The sequence below is a fragment of the Carcharodon carcharias genome, chromosome 25 (genome assembly GCF_017639515.1).
Source record: "Carcharodon carcharias isolate sCarCar2 chromosome 25, sCarCar2.pri, whole genome shotgun sequence".
Taxonomy (NCBI): Eukaryota; Metazoa; Chordata; class Chondrichthyes; order Lamniformes; family Lamnidae; genus Carcharodon; species Carcharodon carcharias.
Window position 1 is genome coordinate 13,422,354 of NC_054491.1, and position 23,588 is coordinate 13,445,941.

Below are 23,588 nucleotides of genomic sequence, written 5' to 3' on the forward strand. Positions count from 1 at the left end.
GCCCGCCAACAATTAAAGAGGCCTATTAAGGCCATCAAAATAGCAATTAATTAGTTTTCTTCGCTGCCCGTCCAACCTTGCGCGTTTGCACTTTTGGGACACCTCACCCATGGGCAGGATGAGGTTTCCAACAGTAATAAGAAAAATAAAAATTTTTAAATCTGATTTTTAATATGTCCCTGTTCATGTGACTGAGTCACATGCGGGGAGACGTTGCCCTTATTTTTAAAATCTTTATTTTTCATTTTAAAATTCTTCAGCTCCCTGAGGCAGCCTCTGTGCCTTTAGGGAGCTGTCAGCGCGCGCCCCCCACCCTGCATGCACAGACCTTAGCACTCGCGATCCTCCTGCACCCCCCCTCCCCCCCCACCCCACCCCACCCCACCACCCAACCCCGGCAGCGCTGAGGCTCTCAGCACACGTTTCACGCTGGATGGCCGCTAATTGGCCGGCCAGCGTGGAATTGCAGCCGGGGTCCCGATCGCGGGCGCCGGTCCGTGTCAGAGCCGCTCCCGGGCCGGCCCGACACTGCCCCTGATCTGTTATAATCCGCCTGGAGTCGCACTCCAATCACCTGACAGTGGGTTTGGCCACTTCCTGCCCACCCCTGCTGTGGGATTGCTCATACTCTGTGTGGCTGCTGCCCGCCCTTTCAAATTAACATTAAATCCCATGCACACCAGCTGCCAACACAGGAGCAGAAGTGAGGCACACTTCCTCCATCAGGACCCCACACCTCATGGATTAAATCCCTGCCTTTGTGTGTAAAGTTCTCCTGCAGTTGCAATATCATTGCCAGCAGAAAAAAAATGTCATGATTACTGGGGCTTACTTGTGTTTATTTATGGCTTGGCATTCTAGAGTATCTCTAAAACAACGTTGAATTCATATATCTTTATTAAGGATGTGTGCAAAAGATATTTTTCTTAAATGGTACCTGTCATTCATATAAAATATCTTGTAAGGCAATTATCTGCGAACATGTGCTGTGGTGGGTATACCTTTATATCGCATGCTCCAATAAATTTGAGAAGCTAATGAAAAATGTTGTCCAAGATAATGCTGTTCCAAAACAGCATCTGTGGCTGCAGACAGCCCTTCCCCAATCAGATCCTTGCCACAGCACAGCAACACTTCTCTACAAACTGCCTCAGTCATGGAAAGCTGTTTGGAAACAGCCCAACAGGCTGACAATGAATTTCCAATCTCTTTCCTGCAATTAATATCTCAACAAACAGTGTCCTTCCCGAGCAAATAAAAAGCAGTTCTGTCACATCAAATTTTGAACTGATGAAGACCCTGCTTTTTTGCCTATTAGCCTTAAATCTAATGGGTCACAGCAGCCATCCATATTCGATAATATTACATGCATGAGGAGTAGTTTCTGTACTCACCCCCCACTCTTACAAAACGCAAGTTAAGTATTTTTTATATATATGTATATAATATATATCATATGATGTAGAATTAACCATACAAATATCTGAAATTGCTCTTTATAGGAAGGAGCTGCAAGCTAAGAATAAATATATTATGTATTTTATATTTTTATTTTTACATCAGTTTCCTTTTTCCTTTTCTTGCCTGTCTTTGCCTCTTTTTCTTTTTTAGATTTTTGACTTCCTTCTTAAACTGCCTCCTTAGTACTATCTTCTCAATGTCATCACTGTCCCTTCCTTTTAATGCTTATTATTTTGTGTTTGTACAAACATTGAATTGTTTCACCGCTGATTTCACTCTCCCTTTGCCTTCTCTCTTCTCATTCAGTGCTTCCAGACCTGCCTTTCAGCTTCTTGATTTCTGCCTTTCAATATTTCTTCCAATTTCGCCTTGTCGTTTTCCTCTAATTTCAAGCCTATAATCTCTAAGTCCAGTCTAAGTCCTTTTCTTAAACTTGTCAATAGAAACGTTCATCAGCACAGTAACGTGAAGCAGCAGCTGTATCATGTATAAAAATCCCTGATCCTTCTATTCTTCACACATCTTGGATTCTGTTTGGTAAATTTGCAATTCAACAGTGAGCTGATAATCCTAAATTATGATCATTTTTAACAATGAGCATCTCTTTTGCAACAAAAACGCATTTGTATCAGTACAAACAGGACACTATTTCTTCCGCAGTACATATTTCTGTATCCCCCCTCAAGATTATAATTTTTCCTGGGCAATGTATGGTGCTACTATGGACATCAAATTATATTTTAATGAACTAGACTTTCCTCTCTCCAGCAAAATGGTTGTGAACTCGGTTACAATTCTACAATTGACCAGCACAAAGCATGGCTTTAGGAACCAGTTTTCAACCGTAAGCCAATTTTTCCATTATGGATCTTACCTTCAACATAGATCAACAGGCAAAGAAATTAGTTAAAGAGGTGTGTTTTTATTCAGAAAAGAGCAATCGGTACATTTTATCTGTAAACGAAGCATGTTCAAGGAACATTGTACCTTTGCACAAAGTTTAAGGTCAGACTTCAATGTGACTAATGGTAGATGTAATTCTTGAGTCCAATTTGAAGCAACAGCAGGGAGGCATCTTCATTGCAGACGCTAATGAAGAGTGTCCCAGTTTCATTAGAAGTAGGCTTCCTCCTAAGTAGAAGCAAAGAGTCAGAGTTCCTCCTCCAGAGATGTGGTGACAATAGGCAAAAAAAAAACTGATACTGCCCTGAATACTAGCTTCCAAGCCCCAGGCATGCCTGTTGCTGTCTCTCAACATCCAGTGGCTATTATTGGACCAGTCCATAGATTACTGGGGTCCCACAGTGCATAGTAGAATGGCAATTGCTGGGTTCGACATGCATGATGCCATGGTCCTCAAGGTAGCAGTGCATGTCAGACTAGGCCTTACGCCTCAGAATGCCCCATCAGTGGAGCATAGGAATTAACAGCAGGCAGCTCAGCAACATGCACCAGAGATACAGCCAGCCGCAGCTCCAGCAAGGAAAGGCATTTATATAACACCTTTCATGACCTCAGGATATCCCAACGTGTTTTACAGCCAATGAAATACTTTTGAAGTGTAGTCACAATTTATGCAAAGCCACAAACGCAATGTGACAATCACCAGATAATTTTTTTTAATGTTTTGATTGAGGGGTTAATATTGGCCAGTACACCAGGGATAATTCTCCTGTTCTTCTCAGAACTAGTGTCATGGAATCTTTTACATTCGCTTGGTTTAATGTCTCATCCAAAACATGGTCCCTCTGTCAGTGCAGCACTTCTTCAAACCTGCATTGGAGTCCCAGCCTAGATTTCTCCACAGTGAAGGAGTACTTGCACCCACAACCATCTGGCTCAGAGGCGAGAGTGCTACTCACGGAGCTATACCTCACATAAGCAGAAGGCAGCCTCACTTCCGTGACCCTTTGAGGAGCATGAGCAGACAGGCTTCTCTCTCATGACTAGCCCTCAGGCTACAGGAGAAGGATAGGTGCAAGAAGTTCAGGTTGATATTTGGAAGATTCCTCCATGGCTACATTTGGTGGCCCTGTGCCATAAAGGTTGAGTGTGGCCATCACCAACATAGCCACAGTTCAGGTGGATGATACGACTGCAGATCCTCATGCACCGAGTGGCAGAGCTCCCCTATGGCCACTTTGGTGAAACCTAGTCTTCTGTGGTCTGTATATTCTATTGGGTGGTAATAGCTGGTGGGGTTCATTCCCCTTAAATGCTGCACCTTATGTGTCTCCTCCACAATAATAGTGGACAAGGGTATTCCCACAGGGAATCCCTCACTGTGGGTGCGGGTAAAAATTACCTTGTCATCTCACACTGTCAGAAAATCCAAGTCTGTGCAGGTAGAATGCTGAGGAAAAATAAACCATGCAAAATACTCATTCCCAGCTAAAGTTGTCACTTGTTGAAATTGCCACACCAGTTGTGCTGACAAACTTCCCACATCCACCTACCTCAGCTGACCTTGACCATGTCTTTGCCTTACATTTATCACTCTAACTTGCCCCACATGTAAAAATAGGAAGCTCAGAGCTGCAGTACCATTATTATAAGATATGTAAATCAGCTTTCCTGACCTCAGTGGCCGGATCACTGGAAGGGCGAGAAAAGAGCAAGGAAATCTGGAGGGTGGGGTGGATGGGGTTATCGATTTTGGGGTTGAAAATCACAGGAACATTTCCTGCCCCATCGCGCTGCTAAAAAAAAAGTACTTGCCCTAATTATGTGTTGAACACGTGCCAAAAACCTTCTGGAAATTTCTAGGCCAATATCTTTATAGAAATCATAGAAAATTTACAGCACAGAAGAAGGCCATTCAGCCCATTGTACCTATACTGCCCAGGCAAATCCTACCTTCTTCCACTACTGCTAGTGGAAGACCCTGCTCTTCAAGTAGAAACCCAATTACTGTTTAAATATGCTGAGAGTTTCTACCTCTACCACCCTTTCAGACAATAAGTTCCAGATCCCTACAACCCTCTGGGTGAAAAAAAAACATTTCCTATCTCCAGTCAGTTAGTAGCCCACTTGCCTTTGAATCACAAAGTTACCAGTTCAACTTCCACTCCAGGGCTTAAGCACAAAACTCAAGGCTGACACTCCAGTGCAGTCCTGAGGGAGTGCTGTACTGTTGGCAGTGCTGTCTTTTGGATGAGACAGGCTTCGGCTGCATGCTCGTGTGGATGTAAAAGATCCCATGGCCCTATTTCAAAGCTGAGCAGGGGAGTTATCCCTGGTGTTCTGGTCTGTATTTATCCCTCAATCAACTTCATAAAAAGCAGGTTATCTCGTCATTATCACATTGCTGTTTGTGAGACCTTGCTGGGTGCAAATGGCTCCCATGTTTCCTACATTGCAATAGTTACTGCACTTCAAAAAGTACTTCCTTGACAGTAACGCATTTTGAGATGTCTGGTGGTCATGTAAAATGCTATATTAATGCAAGTGTTTCTTTCCTTTCTTTTCCTAATCCTTCTACCAATTACATTAAAGCTATGTCCCCTGTTTATTGGCTCATCAGACACAGTCGCATAATCCGGATAGTGTATATTTCCATTGAAGAATTGGTGCAACCTTTCAGCATCCACCTGACTCTACCTCCTTGTATTCAGCACATATATCTCTGTTTTGCTAAAGCATTAAGTGGACTTACAAGTGAGGGTAGTAATAATACAGAGAGTGCATTGACAGCTCAGCCTTTGACTCTTGTCAGATCCTACATGCTTAGGATTTATAAGAGGGTCAATTTTTCTCTCAGGCAACTTCACTGTATGAATCTATAAGTACTTTGAGCGATTCCATTTTTCTCTTTTGTTATAGTCTTCTTTGTGAGACAGTTAGCTGATTCATTTCCCCCTCTCTTGGGTTCCCAGAAGGGAAAAACCAGTTTGGACAAGTACTCTTATTTCCCAGTTTTTACTGTTTTTGCTTTCTGGGTTGGAGTAAGACATGGTTTGCCCTAAAGGGATTTCACACCTCACCCCAGTTCTACGTAACCATGGTTATATACATGCTCCTGCACTTCACAGTACATTGCTTAAACCGATATGCCAATTAAGTGGGTAACAGTCCATACGGAATAACAGATGTCAGGGATGCTGTTTCTAGGCTGCAACTCCATCAAGTGGTGCAGGTGATGTCATAAATTGTTCCTGCTTTTCTTTGCGGTTTATAAATTGTTCTGAATCCCAAGGCCATTCCAGCCTTGCAACTCACTGCTCGACTTCTGAAGTTCAAAATGATGTAAATAGTCGTGATCTTTTCTTGACATTTTTGAAGGTTGAAATTTGAACACAAGCACAGCATTGAGGAATTTATTCGCTAGAGCATTGTTAGTCAACAGTCTGCTTTTGAAAATTGCGACCACTTTGACAGCACCTTCATTTTACTGTTAGCTGTGGCTCAGTGAGGAGCACACTCACCTCTACATCACAAGGTTCTGGCTTCAAGTCCCATTCCAGGGCTTGAGCACAAAAATCATGGTTGAAACTCCAATACAGTACTGAGGGAGTACCACACTGTTGGAGGTGCCATCGGTCCGATGAGACACTGGGCTGCAGTTTACATGTCTCATGTCGGGTGTGTTTTGGGCAAGGGAGGATGCATGTAAAATAGTGTGGGTGCCCCTCCCACCGACCCCCAAGCTCACCTCCATAATATGGGGGTTGGGAGGGCAGGCACCAAAATCAGCAGCCCCCCCCCTGCCATATTTAAATAGTTAATCAAGGGTCAATTACCAAGCCAGTTGATCCTGATAATAAGCTGCCCACATCACAAAACATTTGGCGTGGGCAGCAACGCCATAGTGGAAGGCCCAATTTTTAAAGATAATCTCTTCAAAGGGTGGGTACGAAGGGGGGGGTGGGGTCTATCTTTGGGGGCTGACCTTTGCTGGTCCAGCTGACCCACAGCCTTAAACCCACCTCTCCAATGCCCCCGCCCCCTCTTCCTGACCTGCCCAAACCCTCCCTGCCCATAACTTACCTGCTTCCAGGGATCCATGGGCCTTCTTCCTCCTCCTCTTGCAGCCCCAGCAGCACTGACTGAGGAGGTCTTGGCACTGCCGGGACTGATGGAGCAGCCCCCAAGGGCGGGGCGTCCTCCCCCCCACCCCCCAAGAGAAGGGCAGAAGGCACACTCGGCCCTTGCTTAGCCCGCCCTCAGCACGTTATGGCTGCGGGGCAGGCCAGCTTGGAGTGGGTCGGCTCCACACTGACCCTGGCTCCTAGGCCGAGACCCCATCCTCACCCCACCCACCATAATATTCAGCCAATTAAATCAAAGCCCATTTGCCTGCTTGAGCAGATGTAAAAGATCCCACGGCACTACTTTGAAGAACAGCAGGGGAGATATCAGCTGCCAGGTTTCCTGCATTATAATAATCGGGACACTTCAAACAACATTTCATTGGGTGTAAAGTGCTTTGAGACATCTGCTGCTCACAAAGATTGCTATATCAATGCAAATCTTTCTTTTATTTATGCATTCTCAACGTGTTCAAAATCCATGGTGATTCTGGACAGAGTAGATAAGGAGGAACTGTTCCCAATGGCAGGAGGGTCAAGAACCAGAGGACACCAATTGACACAAGGAGAAATTGTAAGGAGAGGAAAACCATTTTTATGCTGTGAGTGGTTAGGATCTGGAATGCACTGCTTGAGAGTGTGGTGGAGGCAGATTCAACCGTGGCTTTCAATAGGGAATTGGATACTGTGATTATCTGAAGACATAATATAATTTGCAGGGCCACAGAGAAAAGGTGGGGGAATGGGACTAGAGGGGTTGCTCTTGCAGAGGGCCATCACAGACATGATGGACTGAATGCATTGTAACCATTCTATAATTCCACAATTCTACCTCTTTCTTCTCCACCGCCCCCCACCCACCCACCACCACCACCAGCACCACCACCACCACCACCACCCCACCCCACATCCCCTCCTGCAAGTATTGGGAATCACAGGAAGATTATACACAAGTTTCTTACCATAGAGATAGATTCTTTGTAATCTTAATAAGGGTGTTTCATTGATCATTAGTCAAAATAGTGAGGATAAGGATAGTCTAAATCATGCTGCTTAACATATGTGAAACAAGGCCAGAGAGAGCAACAGCAAAGAACTAATAATATGTTGAAAAGGTAAACTTAGCTGTATTAGCAACAGAAAACCTCCAGCCTGGTAGATGTGTTCAAAATGATAAAAGGTTTGATAAGATAAACAGTGGAAAATTGTTTCCATTGGTCTCAAATTTAAAATCAGCTGCAAAAGAGCAAAGGGTGATGTTATGAGAATTATTTTTGTACAGAGGGAAACCCCCTCCCCACCAGGAACAGTGATAGGAGCTGAATCCAAAATGGCTTTGAAAAGGGAAGTGGACAAATATTAGAGGAAAAAAATTAAATGTGTATGGGGAATGGGATAAAGTGGATAACCCCTTTTAGAAAGCTGGTGTAGGCTCAGGTGGATGACCGAGCACTGCTACTGCTGTAACAGTACTGTGATTCTCTGATGAAATGCCAACATTTCAGTCCAATTCTAGTTACATCAATGAACTTCCCTTATCTGGTTCATGATACATTAGGAGTCAAAATTGGAAGGGGGTGTTGCTATTTCATAATTAAATGCTGTCACCACTGTTTTTTTTGACTGCTGCTCCATTATTCCACTCTTCCAGTGCTGTAAATGGTATCCTCTCATTTGAAATGTAAATTTAAACGATGATCATCGCAGCTGATGGAACTGCTGAGATGGAAAACCATCTATAAGTCAGCCACTAACATACAAACATACGAACTCAGAGCAGGAGTAGGCCACTCGGCCCCTCAAGCCTGCTCCACCATTCAATAAGATCAGGACTGATCTAATTTTAACCTCACTTTCACATTCCTGCCTACCCCTGATAACCCTCTTGCTTATCGAGAATCTATCTACTTCTACCTTAAAGATAATCAAAGACTCTGCCTCAACTACCTTTTGAGGAAGAAGAGAATTCCAAACTCACAACTCTTCAAAGGAAAAAAAAATCCTAATCTCTGTCATAGATGGGCGACCCCTTATTTTTAACAGTGACCCCTAGTTCTAGATTTTCCCATAACAGGAAACATCTTTTCCTCATCCACCCTGTCATGTCCCCTCAGGATCTTATATCTTGTAATCAAGTTGCCTCTTACTCTTCTAAACTCCAGTGGATACAGGTATTAGTAAACCTTCTCTGAACTGTTTCCAATGGCAGTTACATCTTTTCTTAAATAAAATCCTAAATCAACACCTGATGACCAGCCACTGTGGTGAACGAGTTGGAGGAGCTCTACAGTATAACTGGTGTCACCTGTGGTTCAAAGGCAATACTCTAGCTTCTGCTAGGAGGTTGTGGGTTCAAGACTCACTCTAGGGACTTAAGCACAAATTCCAGGTTGACATTTCAGTGCTGTACTGAGGGAGTGTTGCATTGTTGGATGAGCTGTCTTTCTAATGATCCTTTAAGCTGAGATTCCATCTGCCTTCTCTGGTGGTGACAAGACATCCCATATGGAGAGAGCTTTCCTCGATGTTCTAGCCAATATTTATTCTTCAGTTATCACTAAGCTGAATATCGGTCATTTTTCTCATTGGGTGGGATTTTCCAGCCCCACCACTGGGATCGCCTAGTCCTACCAAAGGTCAATGAACTTTTGGCTGGGCTGCCACATCCCCCTGTGCCATAGTTTTTGAGCTTGCTGTACATGCTCCTTGCTGTCCGTAAATACATACAACAAATTGGTTGTTGTATTTACCACTGTGACTACATTACTATAGCGACTACATTTCAAAATGACCTCTTTGGCTGCAAAGCACTTTGGGAGACCTTGAGATAATGAAAGGCGCCCTTTAAAAACAAGCATCTTTCTTTCTTTAAAGAAAGACCAAAACCAGAACTGGTTATTTCTCTTATTTACACCCCACACCTATTTACACGTGGCGATGCCTCTAACTCTGAGCATACATTGCATGAGTACTGGTGATACTTCATTTTGTTGGCATCCAGTCGATGTAGTTGTATTCACATAACCAGCAGAAAGCAGGAACATGTTTCCACAGTGAGCTGATTTACAAGGTCCAAAATAACCGTAACAATCCCAAAGCGGATTTCCATGAGAATTTTTTTTTTAAATATTGCCACTTATTTTTGGGTGGAAAACTTAAGGGTTTAATGACAAAACTACCGGTTTTGTATTATCTCCCAGATTCCTGAAAATGTTAACATTCATGTCGACTATTGTCTTTAAATTGCCTGCTGCCTCTACTCTTCCAAATAACTACAGAAGTGATAGAAGATATAAGACAGAAAATAGAAGTGACAGAGGTGTGGTAGAAGACTGCCCAGTGATTGTGTAGCATCTTATCACTGGGTGGTGCCACTTATTAACACAATTAAACTAAGGGAGTAGATGGTGTTTAAAATGGAAAAACCCAGCTAGAAATTCCAAGACAAGACAAAGTATAAGCAAAGGACATCCAAATAAAGGACAGAAGATAAAGAGAACAATGAATAAAGTGTCATTATCATGTTTTTGTTTGTGGGAGACTGCTACATGCAAATCAGCTGTTGCGTTTCCTACATGACAACAGTGATGACAATTCAAAAAATCGAGACACTTCATCAGGAACATGCAGAGGTGAAGTTGAGGCATTGGAGGGAGCGCGCAAGCCTCCAAACAACCCACCTGCCTGACCCTTTAGGCAGCACTTGCCCCACATATGGCAGCATCTGCACATTGGGTTTATCAGACACCTCAGAACTCAACAAACCAGCATGAAAGCAAGTCATCCGCAATCCTGACAGACTGCCTAAGATGAAGGACAATTCAAGAAGCACTCTGAAGAAGACTCACATGGACTCAAAGCGTTAACTGTTTCTCTCTCCACAAATGCTACCAGTCCTGCTGAGTTTTTCCAGCATTTTCTGTTTTTATTTCAAAAAACACTCAATTGGCTGGAAAAAGCTTTGGGACATCCTGTGGTCATGAAAGGTACAATATAAACACAAGTCTTTCTTCCTTAAAAATAAACATTGGGTAAACATCTATCAACAACCTCAAGACAGTTATACAACAGCAGCCCGAAACATGTATGGGGATGGTGAAGGGGAAAAAGGGATAGGGAAATAATGGGAGAAATCACTCAAAGTCCAAGGTAAAATTTGAAAATAAGAAAAAGTAAAACATATTGGTACGTACTTAGAGTAAAATGATTTTGTGGACATGTTGTAAAAACTAAGAAAGTTTTGGAGGCCCTTTTAGTAATATTAGATCTAGCCATTTGTGACAAATTGGAACTTTTTTTTATTCATTCATAGGATGTGGCCAACGTTTATTGCCCACCCCTAGTTGCCCTTGAGAAGGTGGTGGTGAGCTGCCTTCTTGAACCGCTGCAGTCCATGTGGTGTAGGTACACCCACAGTGCTGTTAGGGAGGGAGTTCCAGGATTTTGACCCAGCGACAGTGAAGGAACAGCAATATGTTTCCAAGTAATGAGCTTCAAAACCACCCAAGTAGGACAAAACATGTTAATCCGGTTGACCCACCATTGGGAACTTCCAATTTGATCACACTAACAGGTTGATAAAACTACCTGAAAGACTATTTTGTTAGAGGAGAAAAAAATCAATTGTTATTAATTTTACTGAACAGCATCATGACCCAATCAACACACATGTGATTCAGATGTACATTTTTTACCAGCCATTTTCACCAGCTGACTGCACAGCACTGCACTCAACACATTTGCTAATTCCCTTGGTTAATGTCAGTGATAATTAAGTGTGACCTCTGATCAACAGGCTTTAAAAGAGCTCACCAGCTATTGCAAGAGTATGGATGACTTTAGGTGCCATAAGCGATACATACACACGGAGAGATGATGACACAATTCATGGATTTTAATCAACAAAACAGTAATAGACCTTTGAAATAATAGCATGAATCAAATGATTGATTATACAAGTGGCTAGCAGCCCACATAAAGTAATAATGTTACATGTTGGCCCTACATGTCACTTAGGCAAGCAATAAATATTGGATTACATTCTAAGAGCCTCTAGGATCAACAAAACATAGAAGGGAGAAGGGGACTGAAAATCTAAATGTGCCAGAGTTGCAATGATTCAATATGAATATACAGGTACCGGACACTTTAAAACAGGATGCTGCCCTGGAAACGCAATCCCCATCAGGCATTGCTGTCCGTCATATCAGGATTACAGCGCACTGATCCCCGGCTCTTTGGGTCTGGGGTTAATGGTGGAAGCTGGCCTGGTCTACCCCTCATTCCTTCCATTCCCCATCCCGGCTGTGTCCAGCCAGTGGAGGAATCAGCCTGGCTTTAAGTTATTTTATTTACCCCACATCCCAAAGTCCAGGACCCAAAATCTAGAAAACATCCGCATCCGGCACTTGTCTGTTTCCAAGCTTCCTGGATATGGGGCCTGGCACCTGTACAAAGCATTAAAAATAAAGTTGAGGAACTAGAAACATGAGTTGAAATGGAGAGGTATGATTCTTTTGCCATTAGAGAAACATGACTTTAGCTAGGCAATGAACTAATGTTCCTGGCTGGAACATTTTGCGGGGGAAACAGAGAAGGACCAAAGAGAGGAAGGCTGGATCAATAACTACAGGCACTACAGACATAGAAAGGAAAGGTTTTATCAGTGCCCTTGCTCAGATAGTCCATCCATTTGAGTTAAGGAATAAGAAGAAATCTGTCACCATTCTAGAAACACATTATAGATCAATGAATCACAGGAAAGACGTCTAGAATTAGGTTTTCAGTGTTAAAAGAGTTGTAACATGAAGGACCTATCCAAAGCTAAATTGAGATAGGACAAGGGAGGAATCCTTAAAATAGATCCAGGACTGTTTGTTTAATTAGTATATTGCCTGTCAGATGAGGAGGAATGCAGGGTTCAATCTAGTATTGAGTAATGAAGCAGGACAGTGTCATGTTCCAGTATATTCTGAACCTCAAACAAATTTTTATATTTTAAAACTAATGACTGAAGGCCGAAAAAAGATTGCGGCCCAATGATCACCTGACTTCTTTTGTGAATTGAGACACTCCCCTGTCTTCAGATGGAACAAAAGGAACCCACCAGACTGATGTTGACTCAATGCCTTTTCCTGAACCTTATTAAAAAGGGTAACTTCAAATTGAACGGGCTATTCAGATACAAAGACACTAGCTGTCTCAAACTCTCAAGGTGTGAAAGCCAGCACACAGGATGAATAACTGACCTAACTACCCAACTTATTTGGAAAAGGACTTTGGACTTGAAAAAGGTCACATGATGAGACAGCCATATGGTGTTTTTTAAAAACAGCAGAAGCCGTTCTGTAAGCAGAGTTCTATGAGAAAACCATCAAACCAGCTGCAAATCATCTAAACAGCCAAGGTAATAAACAGCAATACCTGAAAAGTAGGAGCAGAACTCATCAATCTATTCTAATGTCGAGTTCACCAGAGAACCAACCTCCTGGGTATTCAACCAAAAGAGACCTCACAGCTTACTAAGAATGCCCTGCTTTACAAGTCCTTCACTTCAACTAAATATCAACTCATCTAAGAAACTGCAGGCTTGCCATGAGAGACTAAGACAATCATAAATTGTAATTGTATTGTTTTACCTTAATCTGTATCTAATCTTTATGTGTGTAATAGTGTGTACGAGTTGAGTGAGTGATATGTCAGATTTTAAACCTCCAGAGCAAGTGTGTGAGAATAAATACCCTTCTTTATTTATAAACTCACAAAAGCTTGCTGCTGGGGTTATTTAAATTGGGACAACCATTCTGAGGGTAAGAAAAGGACACACCTCCTTACATACAAAAACACTGATCATAGGCAGTACAAATTCTGTCGATGACAACAGGTAAATGGCCTGAAGTAGGAAAATACTTGAGACATAACAGGTTAACTAAGGAAATTGATAAAGAGAAAGAGGAGTCTTTGATAAAGTTCTTGATGAAAAAATGAGCATGTTCCAATGGGATTAAAGAGAACTGGCAAATCGATTAGCAATGTGAAATGTTATACTGGATGGATGAGGTTCAGCTTAAATATTTGCTAATGAAAGACAAACAGTACTGGTCAATAAAGAGGATTTTTTAGATTACAAATTCAGATTAATAGGTTACAGGAAAACCTGTGTTAGAGTTGAAATATGAGACATTTGGAAGGTATTGAAGAGAAGCAAAAAAGCAAGATTAGGATAGGTAAGCAACACAATGAAAAGACCCAACATTCAATGTAAATAAAATACCAGGAGTTTATTTTTACAGTGCAGAAGAGCATAGAAGATGAAGGAGGCCACCCTGAACTTGAGTAAAGGAGTGCGAGAGATGCTTACTATGTTTTACATCCTAACATTTTGACAGGGAAATGAAAGTGGGAAGGTGGAAGAGCCACAATACCAGAGATAAATGTACACATGGAAATGTTAATAATTAACTTTAATAGAACTGAAGTAGAAAGGTCATCAAACACAGATTGTATGCATCATCAAAGGCTAGGGATATAGAACCATAGTGGTTATGTTACTAGTCCTAGTAATCCAGAAGCTGAATAACTGATTGAGATGTGCAAGTTCAAATACTACCATTTGTTGGGGCATTTAAGTGTAATTAATAAGTTTGAAATAAAAAAAAACAACATTAATAATGGTGACCATTAAACTACCTGATTATGATATTGCCTTTTAGAGAAGGAAATCTGCCATCTTTGCCTACTTCTGGTTCCAGGTCCCACAAGGATTGACTCTTTATTGCCCTTTGAAATGGCTTCGCAAGCTCACCTCGACCTTTTCAAGGGCAACTAGAGATGGGCAATAAATCCTGGCCTATAGTGACACACTTATTCTGCAAAAGAATAATTTTAAAAAACTGAAGGATCTTTGGATAAAGATATCAAATGTATAACCATACCTTTCCAGAAATCTTTGAAATAGGAATAGTGCCTAAGGACTGATGTGGTGTTACACCCTTGTTCAAGAAGTGGATAAGCCAGGCATTATTGGCCATTTAGCTTTGTCAATGTTGTAGGCTTCCGGGAGAGTATAGTTCATTTGTATACACTGCAGGAAACTGAATATACAGATATAAAAGTCTTGTAACATGCCAAGGGCACCCAGTGCACTGTGAATGGGGAACACAAGGTGGAAAAAATAGCCTGCACACAAACAATGTGTTAAGTTTTATAGATACAAATTCTATTTTATTGTATAGGTTGTCCCACAAGGTTCCACACAATTGGTAATGAAAATCAGGCTCCTCCAAAAGTCGTCGTGTTGTTAGGGTAAGAGGGCTCAAGGAGTATGGAAGAAGCTGGGTAATTGGAGTTGAGGTATATATCAACTACAATCTAACAGAACAGGCTTGAGGGACTGAGTGGCTGGCTACTGTTCCTCTGGAGGATGTATCCACACTTCAGTTATACAGCACCCATTCGGGATCGGCATTGAAAGGGAGGCCTCCATTCCATTTTTTTAAACATTAGTTGGGACACTTATCCTTGGTCTCTCTGAAGCCCTGACAGCCCTGTTCTTTGATCAGGAAGTTCCAGCACACACTAGGCAGCCAGCAAACTTTCCCAATTGCTAATGACCAGGAATGCTACATTCACACCAATGCATGTCACGAGAGATGATATGAATGAATTGACTTTGCTTTATCCAACATGCCAATTCCTCAGCCTCCAGCAGTCCATAATATGGAATGAAATTAAGAATTGATGTGTGGCAATGTGAAAGGCAGCTTGTGTTTAACTAGTTTAATTGAATTTTTTGAGGAACTCACAGCGTATAAATAAAGGAATGCAGTAGGTGTTGCATATATTTTTCAAAGGGCATTTGACAGGGTGCCAAGAAACACTCTTGTGAAAATCAAGGCATATGTTATTATAGGGAATGGAGCCACATTAATCATGGAAAAACCAGGAGATTAATGCAGGCAGTAGGAATTAATGGGTATTTTTCAGATTGCACAATGTTGTACTAGTCCCTGTAGCTAGGGATCTGTGGCCAAACCCTCTTTTCTTTCCAATTTATACAAATAATTTAGAAATAGGCACGAGGTTAATAATACTGGCTTGCTGATGATATCAAATTAGAGAATGGCAAACTGTGCAAGAGACTGCAGGAAAGCATGAACTTGTGTGCAGAGAGGTGATAAGCAATTCAATACAGAGAAATATGTGCAATATTTTATACATAGGGTATTGAAAAGAAAAGCAAGGTAGCAATGCTGAAGCTGTATAATAGATTAGCTGGAACACAGTGAGGGACATTGTCTGGGCATGCTATTATAGAAGAAATACTTGTGCTAGGGAAAGGACTCAGCAAAGATTTACAAAAATGAGAGCAGGAACTAGTGGTTATCATTGTGAAGAAGTTGGCCCTGATTTTCAACATTTCCATTCAGTTGGAATGGGAAGATAACAGACCAAAAATGGCAGTGCACCATTTATTGCCCCATTTGCACTCTTGACAAAACCTCCACCACTTCTGGCCTAAAGTGGAATATTCCAAACAGAAAGCCAATTTAATCTGGAAGTTGGGTTTCTATGTCAGTTCTAGGACCGCAATGCAATTTCAGGGTACCAATAGTCAGAGATCACCAAATTACATTCCACCCACTGGTACAAGATGTTAAGCAGGCCACAAAGGAGCTACTAGACTAGGCCACAAAACAACCTAATGTCTTATTAAGGATTTTTGTATGATTGTTCCTCCCAGCCTCACAGAAATATATTGGTCCATCAATGCCCTCCCCCGCCCCCAGCCCCACGATTGACCTCCTCCCTGTTATGATGTATTTTCCAGATCACCCTGTGGAGGAGTGACAAGAATTATCACTACCACCATCACTCCGCACTCACGCACACCCTTAACTCACTCAACCAGCAGTGTCTTTAAATGTAAAATTAAAGAGCTTTCTCCCTCACGACCCCCATCCCCAATATAAAATATATACTAAGCTGGTTAGCGATATAAAAAGTTTGCTAGCGTTTTTATTTTTTTTTGGTTCATTGTTGTCAAGCAAAATGAGAGCAAAGCAGGGTGACAATTTAAAAATACGGATCCACCATGTTTCTGTTGGGGCAGTTAACGTATTTGGCTTTCCATATTGGGGGACTACCCGCTGAAATGATCTTGACAATCGACCTTCATTGATCACGACAGAAAATTGCAATCACATAAAGATTTTGTTTAACCAAACCCAACCAGCCATTTTTGCAACCAGTGCAATTTTATTTTCATTGAAGTCAGTGGAAATTAAAATGGAAGCTGTGTAAATGTGTGGCCAATTCAATCCAGTCCTATCAGTTTTCTGAAAGGCATTATACAGATGTAAGTCTTTTTTCTTTATTTCCGTGGTGTGAGATGTGACGCGAGAGAAAACCTTTTCACACAACGAGTGGTTCGGGTCTAGAATGCACTGGAAGTGTGGTGGAGATAGGTTCAATCAAGGCATTCAAGAAGGCATTAGATGGTTATTTGAATAGAAACAATGTGCAGGGTACGGGGAAAAGGCAGGGCAATGACACTAGGTCATGGTGCTCATTTGGAGAGCCGATGCAGGCACGATGGGCTGAATGGCCTCTTCCTGGACTGTTAAAATTCTGTGATTCTGTGATCCTGTTTTTTTTTTGAAAAGCCGATTCTTTTTCACTCTAAGCAATCTCTCACTAACAGCAACATTCATTATAATCAAACATGGAAACCTTGAACCTTCAACAATTCACACTGCTTGAGTGAAAATATAAAACAATTTTTCTTTTGTTTTTAATTTTACTCCAATTAAAATTTATGACAGATATAATTGGTAACATGCAGATAACACATCTCATCACTGACTACATTGTCACAATTACTTTGCTTTCAATCTTAGTGTAATATATTGTCCTTTAATCTGGAATTCCTCTCAAGTGTGAGTCTTAAACATTGACTTGAAGCAGCTCACAAGTATTATCAATATTTCAAAATATCCAGTTGCTTCATGATTTTTTTAAATTTTTACTTGGGTTATCAGAATGAAGCATCTTCCATTACCTTGGTTTAGAAGTGTTCTAAACATTACATCACCCAATGCCTAAGACCAAATAATTTATGAAAAAGATTTCAATGTTGCATTCTGTTTATGGATGGAATAATGATGCAGAGCGTGACAGTTTGTTTTCTGCTGTAGGCCTCCCACAGCCAGCAGATGTCCCACTGTTAGATTGTCAGATTACAATGGAACTATTTTATTTTCCAACAGTATTATAATGAACCTTATAGGTGCACCTTGTACCCCACAATCCAGCAGCTGTACATTCTCTGCTGTCTTCCCACATGACACTGTATAACCTGAGGGCTAACAATTAACCTTACCTGCAGTAATCTGCATATTGCATTAAATGTAGTCATTTTAGAACCGTGGATGCTACACTCAGGCACACCACAATCGAGAATGTATTTGACAGAATGACAGAATACTTAATAGCACAACGTACTGCAGCAAAGGCAAGTTCATAATGGGGCAATTGCTCCTTGAAAAAAATGTCTTCAGATACAAATCGTGGGAGAAACTTTCCATACCACTTTTGGAGCATGAGGTTGGTCGTCAGGCAATCGAGAGTACACTGGCTGCAATATTCTGTTATTGGATCTTGGAAAAGTCTTTAGCTTTTGAAGATGAAGTCCTAGTCACTAATGAGGCAAGTTCAATCAATTGAGGTTTTTCACTCTTCCTTTCACATTGCCAAAGAATGGCTCACAAATTCTGATGCAGCCCCCAAAAAGACCAATAACGATATATACAGAAGTCATGGATAGTTTCTTCAAGGCATGAAGAACAATGCCCAGATCTTGCTGAAGCGGGGCATTTTGCAGTGTACAACATTACTTTGACTATTTTCTGCACCCTTCACCTCAAATCTTTTTTTGTGCTTTATCTGCTAACCTTGTGAGCTGATAACAGCACAATGAGAGCAACGAAGCAACTGGGGCCTTGGAGAACGATAGAACCAACAGTGTATATTCTTAACCAATAAAATTTAAGGATTGAGAAAGACAGAGATGAACTTCAGAGAAGGGCAGTGTATTAGAGTCAAATCAGGTACAGAAAGAGAAGCAAGGTTAAATGTTCCCCTTTCTGTACCAGAGAGGTTGATTGGCATTGTATTAATAATTATCACATCATCAAAAATATACTTGCACTGTTAGGTTCCAGCCTTATATTTCTGCTATGAGCTTAATGGACAATTAATGTGCAAATCCAGCAAATTCTTGAAAATAGCAAGAAGGCTAATGGTGAGAATCCATTTGTGTGAAACAAATAGCAGAGTAGCATAAATTGACCAGTGTATTCTGGAAATTTGCAACTTAAGCTGTATCTCTTAATCCCCTGAATTTGTTGGTCAAGTTGTGCGTCACTAATGGTGTATGTTGTTAACATGCCATTATTTTTCCAGCAAGATTCAGCCCAACGTTTAATTCAAATGTAAACACTACATGGTCAGTATATACAGATGTGGCTGGATACTGATTCACACTTTCCTATCACCTTGTTCTGTGATGATTTGCCTAATTCACAACTTTCTAGACATTTGGTTTAAACTTGCTCAGTTCACTGGAAACACTTCTGACTTGCACTGACGCAACCAATCGAATCCAAAGTCTCTTCATGAGCAGCCAGTGACTGATCTCCAATTGGAAATGAAACAAACAATGTCCACCTCCAAAGAAAGCAAGGTGATAATGTAGCTAATTTGATTGCTGAGGTAAAGGTTGAGTCTCTTCTGGAACCTGAAGCTCACATCATAGAGAATATATATTTAAATCCTTGTAATGCTAGCTCAAATTAATATCTTGTTCTCTTGAGACCTGTAAACATCAGTATGACAGGTTGGTGATAGTACAAAGCAGTCTTCCAGAAATTGGTATTAAGATGGACCTCAGAACCCAGTCGATCAAATTGTACCATATTGAACCAGGATTGCTCAAGAAGCATGGTTTAGTTGCAATACGTATGAAATATTAGAGAGAAATAGAATAGCAACTCCTGCAGAACAAGCAGATTGTCAGTAATTTGACAGGCCTGTACACTCATGCCAGATGTTTCTAAACATGTCAACATTTTCTTCAAGGGGCAGTCACAAATAAATTTGAGCAGCCAAAAATGATAATCCAGAAAATGAATAGCATGTGGCTGATATCGGAAATCATTCCTCAGTTAATTATGTCCAGGTTGGTTCACTATGAATTTTAAATGTCTTTTGAGTTTTAATTAAGATACAGTAAAAAGAGTAAGGTTACAAAGAGAGAAATGATCTCCTACCACATTTTTATTATAAGGTACAGGTCAGTCTGTTGAAATTTGCATTCCACCTTAGTGCTCATTTGTTCTCCAATTCTATCACCTTATACAAACTTATAGATATTGAAAATCCACTGCGGGCAATGGCACTTCATCATACCACACATTTATGTGAAAGAACTCATTTCTACCACTTTAATGAGGATGTTAACCCAGTTATTTAAAATCTGCACTGAAGCAGTGGAGAAAAATTTTCGAACAAACATATTAATCATTTGTACAATATCACCTCAAAGCATCTTCAAAGACATTAAAAAAGTTGTTGATAAATTTTAAAATTTCACAGCTGAAGGCAGGAATAAAATAGAAGAGATTTAATGTAACTAAAGTGCCAGATAATAACCATCACCAACAACTAAAAGCCCAATCACGCCCTCCTGACCTACAATGGCACTCTCATTGCTGAATCTTCCACCAATAACATTCTGCAGGGTAATGATCAGAAGATTAACTGAACCAACTACTACTACTTGGACATGCATTTGAAATTATGTCATTTTCAAACACCTAGAGGTGGAAAATGGATGAGGCTGGACATCTCTTTCTTTGGGCAGAATGGACACAATGGCCCGAATATCCTCCTTCTGTGCCATAAATTTCCATGATTCTATCAAAAACTCTGCTCATGGTACAGGCCAGAGGCTGGAACTCCTGATCCCTAAAAGCATTTTCACCTTCTACAAGGCTCAAAGCAGGAGTGTGATGGAAGGCACTGCAGCTGGGTCAACTATTAAGAAGATTGGCCAAAGCTGTCTGTTGGTAAGTACTGCTGATAATGAGCACAATATCCATTGCTTCCATCATCAGTGCACTGTGTTCTAGCTACAGGGTTCACTGCAGCATGCAAACATTCAAATTAGGAGCAGGAGTAAGCCACTCAGCCCCTCAAGCCTAACGTCATTCAATAAGATCACGGCTGATCTGATTTTAACCTTATATTCTGGCCTACCCCTGATAACCTTTCACTCCCTTGCTTATCAAGAATCTATCTACCTCTGCCTTGAAGATATTCAAAGGCTCTGCCTCGACCACCTTTTGAGGACGAGGATTCCAAAGTCTCACAACACCCTGAGAGAAAAGCAATTCTCATCTCGGTCCTAAATGTCCCTTATTTTGAAACAGTGACCCCAAGTTCTCGATTCTCCCACAAGAAGAAACACCCTTTCCACATTCACACTGTCAAGTCCCTGCAGGATCTTATATGTTTCAATCAAGTCACCTCTTATTCTTCTAAACTCCAGTGGATACAAGCCTGGCCTGTCCAGTCTTTCCTCATAAGTTAACCCACTCATTCCAAGTATTAGTCTGGTAAATCTTCTCTGAACTGCTTCTAATACATTTACATCTTTCCTTAAATAATGAGACCAATAATCTACACGGTATTCCAGCTGTGGTCTCACCAATGCCCTGTATAACAGAAGCATAACCTACATACTCTTGTAATCAATTCCCCTTGCAATAAGCAATAACATTTTATTAGCTTTGCTAATTACTTGTTGCACCTGCATACTAACCTTTTGCGATTCAAGCACTAGGACACCCAGATCCCTCTGCATCTCAGGGTTCTGCAAACCTCACTGTTTAGATAATGTGCCTCTTTTTTACTTGTTCTGCCAAAATGGAAAAGCTCACAATTTCCTACATTATACTCCATTTGCCAGGTCTTTGCCCACTCACCTAACCTATCGATATCCTTTTGTAGCCCTCCTTGCTTCCTATCCACAACCTACGTTCCTGCCTACCTTGGTGCCATCAGCAAATTTAGCAACCATACCATCAGTCCCTTTATCCAAATCATTTATACAAATTGTAAAGAGTTGAGGTCCGAGCACTGATCCCTGTGGCAAGTTTACTTCAACAGCATCTCCCAGACCAATAACTGCGACCATAAAGGAGAACAAGAGCAGTGAGATCATAAAAATGCCATCTCCTCTAAATTACACTGACTCGGATATACTGTTCCTTCATACGGTTGAGTAAAAAAGGTACAATTCTTACTGAACACTACTATAGGAATGCCATCAGCACAAGAACTGTAGCAGTTCAAGAAGACGGGCAATCATCACATTCTCAATCGATTCTGTTTGGGAAATATGTGCTGCTTTCTAGGATTTACACACATCTCAGGGAGAAATGCTCTTAAAATGAGCATGTAAACTGGTAATACTAAATACTAATTCTATTGTGTGTCTCAGAACATAGAGGGCTTGGTGGCCTTTGATAATTTATTATCCTTTTACAATAAAGTATTGTAAATTAAAAGCAATTGTGCACGTGTTTATTTACAGCATATATATTGTAAATAGTACCTTGTTGTAAGCATATTTTTTCGCATTCTGCTACAATTAGATGTTACCCGAATGCCAACAAGTAATAACATATATTGTCATTTCTCTGGCATTCCCATACATAATAATATAAATAATTAGAAAATAATCTAATCTTGGGATTGATCACATTCACAAAACACTCAAATCCCCTTTCTTCATTTATAACGATTGGATTTCTACTTTACAATTCTTTTCCAGGTGCCTATCATTCCCTGTGTAACAGTAATGTAAAAGCTACAATTCACCATGGTTCTTGAGGGTTATATTTATGCCTTGCACTGGTTCTGAAATATAATTCCAATCGTCTTTTATTCGTGTATCTTTTCAAATCAATAGGAAGGAATGTTCCAACAGGAGCTCTTGTATCCCCACAATGGGCTGAGTAGGTAGTTATCACTGCATTGTACAAAGGATGAATGAAGCTTTCTCTCTGATGTTATGCTTGCTTATTTTCCCTGGGTGAATTTAATTTGACCCCAGATCTTCCACCCCCAGAAGAAAAAAATAAGCCTCTTACATTACTTTGTGATAATGAAGAAGAAGATTGACAATTGTGCCATCGTGTTGTCATCTTGTTCATATGCTTCTTTATGTTACTGAAACACTCGCTGTGTGATAGTTAGAAATGTGTTTTTGTTCCTTCACAGTTTGCACGTATATATCCATCTCAGATGAGCTGCTACAAATCCTGCTCACAGTCAACACAAGAGGTTAATTTACAGCATAGTTGTGTAATACACTCCTTTGACATTAAAAATTCAGTGAGGTAAAATGTTCCAAAATAAATTAAACCATGACTGCATTAAAAGGTAACAGAAATCTGCAAAGGATTGCTGCTTATTGTGGATAATTTTAATGTAACTAATGAAAAGCTTACCCCAGCAACCATGTTACACCCCTCCCCACTTACACAATTTGACATTAAAATAAAGGGAATACCTGCACTTATACAGCACTTTCCATGACCACTGGGCATCTCAAAGCACTTTACAGCCAATGAAACACTTTTGTAGTGTAGTCACTATCAATTTGCACTATCAATAGTGTAGTCAATTTGCACACAACAAGCCCCCACAAGCAGCAATGTGATAATGACCAGATCATCTGTTTTTGTGAAGTTAATCGAGGAATAAATATTGACCAGGAGACCAGGCATAATTCCCCTGCTCTTCTTCAAATTAGCGCTTTTACATTGACCTGAGCAGGCAGACAGGGCCTCAGTTTACCATCTCATCTGAAATACAGCAAGTCCTGCAGTATTCCCTTAGGACTGCACTGGAGGAACAGCCTTGATTTTTGAGCTCATGCCCTGGAGTGGGAATTGAGTGTTACCAACTAAGCCACAGCACACGGCTGATAAATGGAGAATAATGACAGGTAGCATTTAAAACAAGGCCACCAAT